This window comes from Gracilinanus agilis, chromosome 2 (assembly GCF_016433145.1).
Source record: "Gracilinanus agilis isolate LMUSP501 chromosome 2, AgileGrace, whole genome shotgun sequence".
NCBI classification, from domain to species: domain Eukaryota; kingdom Metazoa; phylum Chordata; class Mammalia; order Didelphimorphia; family Didelphidae; genus Gracilinanus; species Gracilinanus agilis.
In genome coordinates this window covers 600,586,908-600,601,047 of record NC_058131.1, presented here as the reverse complement: position 1 = coordinate 600,601,047, position 14,140 = coordinate 600,586,908, and positions in this window count along the sequence as shown.

The following is a 14,140-nucleotide window of genomic DNA, read 5'->3' as shown; positions in this document are numbered from 1 at the left end:
TTTCATGCAATGACAAACTTTCTACTTCCTCCCTCTTGTGTTCTTGTCCCCCAAACTCAGGTCCCCTTCCTTTAGGAAATGAAGCTTTCATGTGTTACTTGACCCTTTAAAGACAACCCAGCCTCATTCCCTGGAGTTCTGAAATGGAATCCTCCTTCAGTCTATACAGTTCTGCTACTCATCCTGCTCTGCACTATTCATAGTCAAGTTGGACTATTGGGTGGAGGCAATTAGTGGAGAGTTGAAAGTGAGGGGAAGAGGAGATGAACCTTTAAAGGGAAATGTAGCATTCAAGTATATTTTGAGACTATGGCTGAACTGTTTGCTTCCTGTTAGTCATCACCCTCACCACTCACAGCTCCCCTCTCCCCAGACACTTGCTCCCTCTCCCATCCCAACCATCTTTCTAGACTACTTATGTGGGTAATTTCCAGCTCTCCCCATCCATCCGTTGTCCCAGGGTATCTAGCCTAGAGGAAAGGTCAAATCTACAATAGCCTCCACCTAGCCTATTTCTGAAGTTCCCTCTGTAGGAATGGGGAAGGGGCACAGCCTCTCCAGTGTCAGTTTCTTCAAAGACATTCTCTCCCCACCCCAATCACTGCCTTATTTATCTCTTGCCTATAAACAAGACAGCTATTCTCAAGGGCGTGTCAGTAGAGAAGACTAGGATCTCAATAGCTTAAATCTGCCCCAGAGGAGAGGACTCTAAGAAAAAGGGGGTGTTGAGGAAGGGACGAGCAAAAGGCCCCCTCCCCCTCAAAAAAAAAAAAAGCACTTTATTCCTTGCACCTGAGGAGGGATTTGAAACGTAACCTATTCATGTTCCTGGAGATGTAACACCCCTCATTTTCCATGCTGGGTAAAGACAAAAACCCTTTACAACATGTTTCTGGAACTTGTCAGCAGCTGCCAGGAGGGGCATGTTAATTAAACGTCGGCAAAGATGGAAGCAAGAGGCCCCGGCTCTAATTGGACAGTTTGCTTCACGGAATTGAAAAACATTGTGACAAAGGAGGAGGTGCGGGGCGGCTCACAAAGGGGTGCCGCGGAGGGATCCGGCAGGCGGCGGGCGGGGAGATGGCTTTGATTTCAGCTGATTCAGGCCTCCGGAGCTCCCCGGCTGGGGAAGGGCTGGGAAAGCCCCTTCCAGGAGTCTGTGAGGGGCCAGTCCCCACCCTCCCATCCCCCGACTCACTGCCCCGCTGCCCCCAGGCTCCGGGGGAAGGGCAGACGGACCAGAGCCGGGGGATTTTTTTTTTAATCACCCACCGATAATTTCGTCCATAGAGTAATTTACCATTTTCAAAGCCCTTTCACACGCGCAAGTTTTACTTGATTCCCACTAATGCCTTGTGAAGTAGGCGGGGCAAGCATCCCTAGGCTGCTTCTTATTAGTAGCAATAATAAGAATGCACATTTGTGTAGCCCCTTGAGTTTTAACTAAGGCTTTCCTCTACTGAGGTCAGCCGTGCAATTGTTATTCACATTTTGCAGTCGAGGAAACTGAGGCCAGTAGAGGCAGCTAGTGGGTATATTGTTTGAGGCTTGCAAAATGCTTTGCATTTGTTATTTCACTTGACCCTAGTAATAATCGTGCGAAATAGGTACTATTACTATCCCAATTTGACAGATGAGATAATTGAGTCTGGAAAAGACTTGTCTGGGGACACAAAGCACCAACTGTAGGAAGGTTTTTAGAGGTCTTCCTAACTCCAGCTTGGGCCCTCTACTCCTTGTAGACTCAACTCAAAGGGAACACTACTCAGCACATAAGGATCCTTACTGGCTACCTATTGACTTAGTTTTTAAATTTTAATATCTAGATTTAATTCTATTTTTATTTATTTTATTAAATATTTCCTAATTACACTTTTTTTTAAACCCTTACCTTCCGTCCTGAAGTCAATACTATGTATTGGCTCCAGGGCAGAAGAGTGGTAAGGGCTAGGCCAGGGGTTGGCAACCTTTTTGGCCATAAACGCCACATTTTTTAAAATGTAGTTTCGTGAGAGCCGTACAGTGCTCACGGTACGAGCTCCTGTAACAGCGCCTGAAAAAAAATTTATTTTATGGCTCCTGCAGAAAGAGCCATATCTGGCCCTCAAAAGAGCCAGATATGGCGCTAGAGCCACATGTTGCCGACCCATGGGCTAGGCAATGGGGGTTAAGTGACTTGCCCAGGGTCACACAGATAGGAAGTGTCTGAGGCCAGATTTGAACCTAGAACCTCCCATCTCTAGACCTGGCTCTCAATCCACTGAGCCACCCCAGCTACCCCCCTCCCAATTACATTTTATTCTGGTTCCCAGTGTACCCATGAGTGCTGAGAGCCTCAAGCAGCTGATGATGTTATGTAACACGTTTGCCCTATTTGTAGTTCAATTACATCAGACTCTTTGTGACCCTATTTGAGTTTGTGTTTTTTTTTTTTTTATTTGTTTGTTTTTGGCAAAGATGCTGGAGTAGTTTGGCATTTCCTGTTCCTGCTCATTTTATAGATGAGGAAACTGAGGCAAACAGGATTAAGTGACTTGCCTAGCTAATAAGTCACAGCTAGTGAACTAGTGTCTAAGGCCAGATTTGAAATGAGTCTTCCTAACTTCAGGACCTGTATTCTATCCACTGTGCCATCTAGCTGCTCCTAATCCTACACCTGTCTTTAAAGTAACTTGTGCTGTTATATGACTAATAAATGAGAATTAGGAATCCAACCCATGTCTACTTTATCAAATTCAGGCCTCATTCTATGGCATTGCACCCACATTGAAGAGACTGAAGCTCTAGAAATTATTTCATCTTGCCCAGGTCATACCACTAAGTAAGAGGCAAAGATAGTCCTGGAGCTCAAATCTTTTGACACCAACCTAGTCTGATGCCTACCCAGGTTACCACATTCCCTTTCAGAAACAAGGGAAGTAAGGAAGGGGAGACCCTTGAAGGCTGTCCTCTTGGATGAACTTTGAGCCAGGCATCCCTTATCCTGAAGGGGCCTGTCTTTAGGAGAATTGGGGTATAAAAGGTATTCAGGAGTTTCTAAAAGATTCTAGAATTGCTGGGAGGGAAGACAATATTTTGTACTGAAGAACAGATGGGTTGTCTTGTCTATCAACAACTCTAAAGGTTTAAAGTTACCGGGCAAATCACACATTTCCTGTCTTTCTGCATCTGCCCATTGCACATAGAATTTAGAGTTTGAGAAGAACTTAAAAATTGGTATCTCCATACAGCATGAAGAATGCTGGTGGCCTTGGGATATCATTCACCTACTTTATGTTGGGAGAAAACAGAGATCAAGGATCAAAAGAGCAAAAGACTGATCTTTAGCCTAACCATAACCAAAAGGCACCAAGGGACAGAAGTGGTCTTTCAGAATTCTGAACTGCTTTCCTAAAGTCACACATTTAAGAGAAGAACTAGGGGAAGTACAATAGGAGCTAGAGAATAGTCTAGTACTGGGAGGAACCACTCCATCTTTCTCTAGAGGTTCCTTAGCACACCCACACTGTCTTATCTCCACTGGACCTGGCAGGTCCAGGTAGCAGCTTCCACTTCCCACCTTCCAGTGACAATGAGGCCAGTAAATGGGAGTGTCGTAAAATGGCACCATATTACAATCATAATATTCTTACATTTGTCCCAACCCTGAGAGATAAGATCATGGACTTAGTTGGCTCAGGCTCAGGCCTGAATCCCACCTTCTGCTCCTTGATTCTTCCCTTTTTCCTCTCCCTTTGCTTCCTTTCTTCTCAATCTCTAGTCTCTATCAATCCACTCATTAATTCACTTCATTGACTAAATTCCTTATTGTGCCTAAACCATTATGCTAGACACTGCTTCATCCTTTTTTGCTCTTCTCTAGCCTCTTGCCTGACTTTCTCATTCCTCTTTCCTTTCCTCTGCTATCACTGTATTTCTCTTTGGGGGTAATCTTGGGGTGGGAGAAAGAGGAGGTAGAGGGGAGGGGGAACATGAGTTGAGAGGCTGGTTTTGGTGTCATTGTGAACCAGAAGGAAGTGTGGGAAAAGAAGCCATTGTAGGCCTCAGGCCCAGGGGATTAAGAGGTACAAATTGGATGGGGAGGGCTGAAACCATTGACCAAAGCTCCCTTGAGTCAAGTTCCCAAGGGAGGAGAGATTGGAACAGCCTGTGTTCAAGTGGTCTCTAGGGCCCTGCTGGCCCCATGGATAATCTCCTGGGAGCTACTGGCCCAAAGAGCAGAAAAAAATACTCATGTAAATATAGTCACCTCCTCTGGAGTGTGAGGTGGAGCTGATAGTGGCTCTGAGGATGGGGTAAGAGAAAGAAAGTCTCTTAATCCCTCAGTTAATAGGCAGGCAGGTGGCCTTAGATCACAGGTCTGCTCCCCAAAGAGCAGCTCACTCTACACCGTCAGGAGAGCTGAGGGCATTACCTTTGTTAGTCTTGTTAGGAGAATTCCAGGGAAAACATTTGATCTGAGCCAGATGATTTGGTAAAAATAGAGATAGGTAGCAGAGGGATGATGATGATAATAATAGCTAACATTTGTCTAATGCCTACTATGTGCCAGTCACTGTGCTAAGCAGTTTACAAATATTGTTTCATTTGATCCTCACAACAACTCTGGGTGGTGAGTAGCTGTCATTATCTCCAGTTTACAGATGAGGACCTCAGGCACATAGCAGGGAAATGGCTTGCCCAAGATTACACAGCTAGTAAGTATCTAAGGCTGAATTTGAATCCAGTTCTTCCTGAATCCTAGCTTTGCAGGCTTATAGATGGACAGACAGGCAGGCAGGCAGGCAGACAGACAGAGATAGACGAATGGACAGATAGATCTAGACAGGCAGACAGGCAGATAGGCAGACAGGTAGACAAATAGACAGACGGATGGACAGACAGAGAAATAGATAGATAGATGTAGAATTTTATGTTTTATTTCATTTTATTTTTTAAAAACCCTTACCTTCTGTCTTAGAACTGATTCTACGTATTGGTTGCCAAGGCACAAGATCAGTAAGTGCTAAGCAAATGGGGGTTACGTGACTTGCTAGGAAGTAGATGGGGCATTTATTAAGCACTTACTATGTGCCTGTCGCTGAGCTACGTGTCAGAAATACAAAGAAAAGGCCAAACTAGGATCTCTACCCTCCAGGAGTACATATTCTAAAAAGGAGAAAACAGAACAGAAAGCTGGAAAGCAGAGGGGGAGTGAGGGAAGGACACCTCCTCTGTGCATGCCTATTGGTATGGGGGTTTGGCAGGAGTGCCACCATACCTATCTCAGGAAAACTGGGGGACCTGGTGTGTTTGAAGTTGGAAGAATTCTGTGCGTATGTGTGTGTGTGTGTGTGTGCATTTGTGTATGTGTAACTCTCTTGGTGATTGAGTCCATGTTTAACATGAGACATGAAAGAAGGGTATTGGTGGGTAAGGGAACTGTCTGTTGGGGTGCACCTGGACAGGATGAGGGGTGTCACAAAGGGAGAGGGAGAGACAGTATGCCTCTTGTGAGTAGGAGGAGGGTGGGTGCTGAGAATACATGTGCTTGAGCTGGTGTGTGTGTGTGTGTGTGCATGTGTGTGAACGGCCCTTCAGAGCCATCTGAAGGAGTTCTGTAAATTGTAATCAGATTAAGGCAGCCAATCACTTAAGGCTCTTGAAAAGGGCACACGATTTCTAATCAGTCCTGAGCACTGAGGCTCACAAAGGCTCTGAGGAACTCAGCAGGAGCCAGGCCCTCTGGAGGGCGGGGGAGGGGACTGCCTTTCTTTTCTCTCTGTCTCTTGTAATTATGTCAATTTGCTAGCCAAATTGTTTGCTTGAGTGGACAGTGGGGGCTTGTGCCCCTATTCATGTGGTAATGTGGGAACAAGCCTGGCCTCCTGACTGGGACCAGGAGATGTCCCTGACCTTCTCAGCCAGGGTGGAAGCAGCCTCCAGGCCAGGAGCCAGGAGGCCCCGTGTTCTCAGCTTGGGCTCTGGGAGGGATGAGCATAGGACCACGAGGTCTTTACCTTCTAGACACCCCCGGCAGGGAAACCTCTAGTGCTCGTGCCCTGGGGTCACATAGGATTGACTCTTCTGCTAGACTTCAGGACTCCGGATGATTCCGTGATCACCTTCAAGAACATAGGATCTAGATATAAAGCCATGGGCTGACCCACCGTGGGACCTTGGCAGAACCACTGAGCTAGGGGTGGGGAGGGAGCAGTGGAAGAATGTCCTAGAGAACATCTAGACAGAGAAAGTAGAGCTTATTGGATAGATTTCTCTCTCTCTCTCTCTCTCTCTCTCTCTCTCTCTCTCTCTCTCTCTCTCTCTCTCTCTCTCTCCCTCCCTCCCTCTTTCTCATTCTTTCCCTGTCTCTCTCCTTTTCTCTCTTTCCCTCCCCCTCTCTCTCATTCTTTCCCTTTCTCTCATTCCCTCCCTTTCCCTCTCTTTCCCTATCTCTCATTCTTTCCCTTTCTCTTTCTCTCTCTCTTTCCCTCTTTCCCTCATCCTCCCTCTCTCCCTTTCTTTCTCTCCCTCCCTCTCTCCCTCTCTCTTTTCCTCTATCCTCTTTCATTTCTTTCTCTATCTCTCAACCTCAATCTCTCTATCTCTTCATATCTATAACATACATATTATATATGTATAAATATACACACACATATTTAACACACACAGACCCAGACACAGTTATACATGACACTGGGCAAGAGTGATGGTATCTAAAAATGGGAAACTAACCACCCCCTGGCACAGAAATTATTTTTTTTTCCTCCACAGAATATGACATTTCACAGGTGGCTGACTTTTTCAATCTCAGTGAACGTCCTTGAACAGATGTCCCAATTCAAGGAGAAAACCAATGATCTTCTGGCCCTTGGCTTTGTACTCTGAAGGCTTTTGTGGGTGGGGAGTAGCCCTCCAGGATGGCTGTCCCATCCATACTAAAATACTCATTGTGGTCTAATGGATAATTGAATCATAAATTTAGAGCTAGATGGGACCTTATAGATTATATAGTCCAACTTCCTCATTTTACATATGGGGAAATTGAGTCTCAGAGAGGTTAAGCGACTTGCTCAGAGTGACACAACTAGTAAGTGATTGAGGCAGAATTCAAACTCTAAATCTTTCTGACCTTGAGTCCAGATATTGGTCTCCTAGGACATCCAGTTTGAAGTCAGGAAGAAAAATGTACTTCCAACACTTATTAGCTGTATGAGACATAGTGGTACAGGACTGTTCTACACAGCATGCCTACATCAAAGAAGACTCTCTGTGCTTTGTGAGCAAATGAGATGTACATTATGTACAATACAGATGTACATAAATTTAGATATCTCTGTCCCAAATGGTAGTGTGGATTATTTGTACCTGACCTGTGGTAAAGCCTTCTGAGCTCCTATTGGTCTGATCAGCCATTGTACACCGGCTCTGACACAGTGATGTCATTTTGGTCTTCTTTGAATATGAAGGAAAATAACCATAACCAGCTGTACTGGCCCTTTCTCCCTCCAGGCTCGCTATATGTCACATTGTACTTTTCCAGGGCAGGGTATCTGTAGAGTAAACTCCTTTTGTTTGCTCTAGGTGCTTTTCACATCCCAGCAATTTCTAATAAAATGAATGTTTTAGTTTTGATCTTAGCATTCCCTGACTAGGGGACTTTAAATATAACCCCCAGATTTTTAAAAATTATTTCCCCATATTTCTTCTAATCCTAGAAATTATTTGGGGTTGCTGTCCACAGTTAGGACACAGATAAAGCTCTGCTGAGACTTGAAAAAGGTAGGAACAGGCTGAGAGTCAAGGCTATGGATGGACTAGACAGACAATAACCCAGGGTACAACACATAGGGTGGGAACACAACAAAAGATAGTGCACAGTATTACTTTTTGTAAATGCACATATTTTAATGCAGTAAAACTTAACTCTTATAGGAGATATTTTTTATGGGTAGTCAAGTGTTGGGTACACGGTACAGTGAAGGATTCACATCAATGATTCTTAACCTCAAGTGTGTGAACTTGTTTTCCTTTGTCTTTTTAAAAGGTTTTCATAGCTATTTTAATATGCTTGGTTTCTCTTGCAGTCCTATATATTTAACTTTATTCATTCAAAAAGATGATTCTGAGAAGGAATCCATAGGCTTCATTCAACTATCAAAAGAATCCACAATACAAAATAAGTTAGGAATCCCTATTCTTATTGTACCATGAACAAACGATATGAGGGATCACAGTATGTAGATCTTAGGCCCCCAAAATAGTGGTACCAGATAAGCTGTCTGAATGTAGGAGAGAAATCTGTTGTAGTCCTAGTCTCATAAACTCATTGGATTTTGGAGGAGAAATAAACCTAAAAAGCCACCAAGGCCACCACATTATTTCACAAACAAGGGGACAAATACCCAGAGAGTTCTGACTCCAAACCTTTCTACTCTACTGCATTGACTTAGAATGTTGGTAACTATTCCAATGAAAGTGATATAGGAGGGATTCCTGTACTGAGTGGGAGGGTGGGCTAGATAATTCTAAATTTTCTTTTAGTTTAAAGATTCAATAATTCTTTTTTTAAAAAATCCTTATCTTCCATCTTAGAATCAATACCACAGATTGGTTCCAAGGTCAAAGATTGACAGATAAGGGCTAAACAATGGTGATTAAGTAGCTTGTCCAGGGTCATATAACTAGGAAGTGTTGAAGATCAGATTTGAACCCAGAATCTCCCATTTGTAGGACTGATTCTCAATCCACTGAGTAGCCTAACCTCCCCCCAAAGATTTAATGATTCTAGAGTACTGGAGTAGAAGGAAGAAAGAAGAGAAAGGCAAGAGTGGTAGAAGAAGCAGAAATGCAAGTAGGTCTACAGTTACTTATAGGGCCTTATAGGATCAGAAATTTGTAAACTGAGGAAACTTGAAGGTTGATCCATTTTGACAACAATTTCAGATCCCTAAAACTATTAGAAACTCAGTTTTCTGCTCGTTTAATACCCCCCTCCAATGGGTGTATTAAATGAACACATGGGGCCCAAAAGATGCAGAGATCATCATACCCCTATTCCTTAGAGATCCATTTGATCCAAGATGTCTTCTGTCTTCCAACTCAGAAGACTATTTAGCTAATGAAACTAAAAACACTATTTTTTCAAATTTAATTCAGATATATTTTTCTGATTGTCAGGCATTTTCTTTTCCCCCTACACTACCCCAACTGAACAATAAAAAAAGAAAACTCTCATAACAAGTACAGTAAAAAAAAAAACAACAACAAATTTCTACACTGGCCATATCCAAAAAAAGCATTATTTTATATTAAAGGAACATGAAACTCTTTGGTGTAGTAGAAAGAGCACTGGGTTAAGAGTCACCAGATGGGAAATTAAAGCCTGGCTCTGCTACTTTCTTCCTATGGGACATTAGACAAGTGACATAACCACTATGGGCCTGTTTCTTAATTGGTAAAATGAAGTGGTTGGATTATATTACCTTTAAAGACCCTTCTAGCTCTAATTCCTATGATACTTTGAAAAATGTAATCTCTTTAAGGGAAAGATAACATAAGCCATGGGGAGAGTTGGTTGGGAAATACTGAGCTCTCAATTTCACAGAGATCCTTCCGTCTCAGGGGTGAAGTTGTCATCAAGAAATGTGATAGGAAGAGTCGATGGGCTGACAAGAATGAGGAATATCAAGTAGACAGAGTTCTGCCCCCTGCTACCCACAAGATGTGGGGAGAAATTAAGGGAGGCCCATAGCATGTTAGGTGGACCTCCTGGGATAACTACTGGTTAGACAAGAGTTGACTAGGATAGACACCCATCTTGGTACTTATCATTGGAGGCAATTTCAAGATCACTAAGATCAGAGATCCATTTGTACACTCCAGCACAACTCTCACCCTCCTCAGAGAGTTTCAGGCTGGTACTTTCCACCTAACCATGGTATTTACTTTGATACTCTTCCAAGTATCTGATGACAACCTGGCTTTCTGCCCACACTCCTGCCTTGAATTTAACTAAGGCTCATGGAGGTTAAATGATTTGTCCCTAGTTATACAGTTAGTTAATGTTGGAACCAATTACTCTTGGACCCAGAAACTGACCTTGGAAGCTCACTGATTCAAATTATGCTAAGTCCTGAGATAGAGAGGTCAGGGAGGAAGAAGGAAGGCATAAAAGAAGCCCAAGCTGTGGTCTCTGACCTCAAGTAACCTAGAGTCTTGTTGGGGAGGGAGATTAAGCTATATATAAGAAATATAATATAGGAAAGTGGAGACAAATACAAAAATGAGTGTTAAGGTAGCTAAAAAATATTAGAATTGAAAAAAGAGGCTTACATGGCCATGTTATACTCTGATTCTGTAATGTTATTAGGATGGAGGATATAGGCAGATGAGGAGAGTTATCTCCCAACCTGGAAACTACTCATTTGCTACTCCCAAAATTTATGGTTAAGAGTTGGCAATGAGGGGTTGGTTGGGACAGCTGTTAAAGGTTAGGGTCAAAATTGTAAAACAAACTTTGAATGCCTTAAGAACTTTGATCAATGCCCATGATTCCAATGGACCCATGCTAAAACATACTGATCATTTCTTGACAAATAATAGACTCAAATTTAAAAACTGGGACATATATTTTTTGGACATGATCAATGTAGAAATTACTTTTGTAATCCTTATTACAAGGGTTTTCTTTTTTCTTTTTTTAGTGGGGCACCAGCAGGCAATAAATATTGATTAAATTGTACCAGGTACTATGATAAGTTCTGGGGATATAAATACAAACAAAGAGAGGTATTCCCCTGCCCTCAAAAAGCTTATATTCTAATGGAGGACAAGAAATCATAAAAGGGAACTGATAAAGGAGGAGAGGGGATTAAGGTACTTACTCTGAGGGAAGTTCCAGAGTAAGAAGGCAGATGAGTCATGGTGGCAAAGACTAGAGAAATTCAGCCATAAGGAGAATGAACCATGGCATGCCGTGGCCTGTCCCCCAAAATGAAGGCCTCTGGAAGGAACTCACCAGTGGGAGAAGATGGACCAACATGGTGGAATGATATGGGTAAGAAAGTGCTAATGGAAATTCCAGGATGAGAAGGCAGTTAACTCATGGTGACAAAGTCCAAAAAGTCAGAAGCATATCTGAGAGATAAATAACTAGATGGGAGTGGGGAAGGGAGAGAAAATAGATTTTTAATCATTTTTGAAAAGTAAGTAAAAAAGATGGGTATATGGATATATGTCTCTGTAATATATTATCTTAGAGAGTAGCAGTGATATAGTACAGGAAGATATAAGACTGAGGAAATGTGGAATTTGGTACAATAGACCCAGATGGCAGGGGAGTAGGAAAGTAGGAAAAAATTATGAATAGAACTGAATTGGAAAATAGTTCTTGACCTAGGTACAAAACTAGTTAGTGATGGTTCTTGTTAGAAAAATCCTTGATTCCTCTTATTTACCAAATAAAAACAACTTCATTTAGTGCTTTATCCTCCTACCCACCCCATGTAGGAGGGAGTACAAATACTAACACCATTTTTCAGAAAAGGAAACTGAGACTCAGAGATATGCAATAACTTGCCCCAAATCCTTTAGCTGATATGTGGAAGAGCTAAAGCTTGAATCCAAGCATTTTAGGCTTCAAGTCCAGTCTTTTCACTGTTCCCTCTTGTCTCTCTTACCTTGCACATAAACCTGTCTGCTTCTGCCTTCCCCACACCCAGGTGACCCTTGATGCCAACAGAAGAGGAGGATGTCCAAACCTAAGCAGAACTCTGGTTGGTGCCAGTGGGAATTTCACTTTTGCTGCCATGACAACTGAAGCATAGTGGTTCTAGGCTTAGAAAAGGAGATGTAGGAAGGTTATCCTACAATTGTTTAAGGTTTTGAGGTTGTTAACAAGTGAAAAAAATAGAGATTGTTGGTTTGAAAGATTTATAGAAAATAGGAGGTAATTTAACTGTCTGGAAGATTCAGTGACTTTTTTGCCCTCTCTATATGGCCCATTCAATTCATCCTCATCATTCATTAATTCATTCATTAACATTTATTGGTTACATGTTTAGAAAGTAGAGAGTAGGGGCAGCTGAGTAGCTCAGTGGATTGAGAGCCAGGCCTAGAGATGAGAGGTCCTAGGTTCAAGTCTGTCCTCAGACACTTCCCAGCTGTGTGACCCTGGGCAAGTCTCTTGACCCCCATTGCCTACCCTTACCACTCTTCTACCTTGGAGCCAATACACAGTATTGACTCCAAGATGGAAAGTAAGGGTTTAAAAAAAAAAGAAAGAAAGAAAGTAGAGAGTATCTGGATAAATCACTAGGGAGTGAGAAAATCTATGGTCCCCGCCTTTAAGGAACTTGTCATCCTATTTTCAAGGTATATTCGGACAAGACAGAGCAGGGAGAACTAATAAATAGAACCCTGGAAGGAAAAGAAAGTGAAAAGACTACCTAAAATTTTTTAAGAAAACAGATGGAATGCTTTGTACCCTCATTGCTGTGCCCTCTCTTTCTGGATTTCATCTTTATCCACTCATAGTTCAGGCCCTGGCAACTCTCAGATGAGAGGAATGAAGGGCTCTGAGTTAAGGATTTATTAGGGGCTTGACCTGAACCTCATTCTACTTAAGCCTTTACCTCAAGTTTATAGGTCATTCTAAGCAAGCCTTTTGCTGTGTCTTCCCCATTAGCTCCTATTTCCCTGGTAACTCTTCTGTGGCTCTGGAATCTGGCCTCATCTCTCTGGGGGTAGTGAAGGAGGGAGGCAATGGGTAGGGAACAGGAAGCCAGATCAACCCCAATATAAACTGGTCTAAAAATAATTTAGACAAGAGTAGCAGGGCCCAAGCAGGCTCCTGCCTCTAGGAGTCTTGGTTTATTTCTTTATCTTCAAAGAATGGATCCTTAGAGATAGATTGACAGGATGCAGGTAGGAAGAGACTGGTGGAAGAGTTAAAAGAGTTAGTAGTGATGATAAAAGTAGTTATACAGGTCATAAGTCCCTCTGAAAATGTGGATGCCCATTCCCTCTTTTCAGAGGTGGAATATTGCAAATAGTGTTGGCCACAAATATTTTTTTGGTTTTGTTGTATTGCTTTTCTGTCTTTAAAAAAACCCCACTTTGTTATAAGGGATGGAGGGTATATTAGAAAATGAAAGTAATATAGATTCAAAGGAGATTAGAACCTGTAGGATTTTGGGGGGAGGATTCTCAGAACGGTTCCAGCTTTTGTTGCTACTAAACCACCCATCTTAGCTCTGCCCCCTGTAGGATTTAAAAAAAGAAAATATGGTTGCCCCTTTCTTACCTTATTAGGTTATATTTGGGGACTAGCCTACCTCACCTTTTTTTGCTGACAAAAGAAGAGTAGAAGAATAGGAACACCCCACCATCTCTTTAGCCCCTGCACAGAGAGGACAGAAGGCCTTACTGGGGAGGGAATTTCAATAATGAAGCTGTAACTACTAGTAATTCTGACGCCAGGGGCAAGACATTGAGAGCCTCTTTAAAGCAATCTTTTAAGACAAATTCTATTGAGGCAGGAGAGAAACCTTGGGAATACACCTTAGACACTAGAATATAAGACCCTCTGGGAGCTTTTCTTATACAGTCCTCCTTCTTGTTTTCCTTTGTAGTGTGAACCAATTAATCCATCAACAAATATTTATTGGGTACCCATTATGGGCCAGGCACTGGAAACAAAGAATGAAATAATCCTATGAGTAAGGAGCTTACATTCTAATGGGGAAAGACAGCAAGTGCATATATAATTATATCCAGCATAAATATAAAGTGAATAAATGTAATTATATCCAAAAGCAATTAGATATGAGATAGTCCAAGGGAGGGCACTGGCAGGAAAGGCTTCATGCAGAAGATGCTGTGTGAGCTCCATCTTACAGGAAAAGAGGGACTGAGATGAAGGTAAAGAGGGGATGCATTTCATTGAGATAGATAACCCATTTATTTCAGTACTTACTATTGTGACAGACTCTGTGCTAAGCATTGTCTCTGTGTAGTGTGTGTGTGTGTGTGTGTGTATAATGCAGGAAGACAACAAGTAAACAACAAGTAAAGAGTGTTCAAAAGTAGAGGCACAACAGAGACTGTGAGATGTGTTGCAGAGGCTTAGACCACAGCAAAATAAGATAAAAAGCTCCCG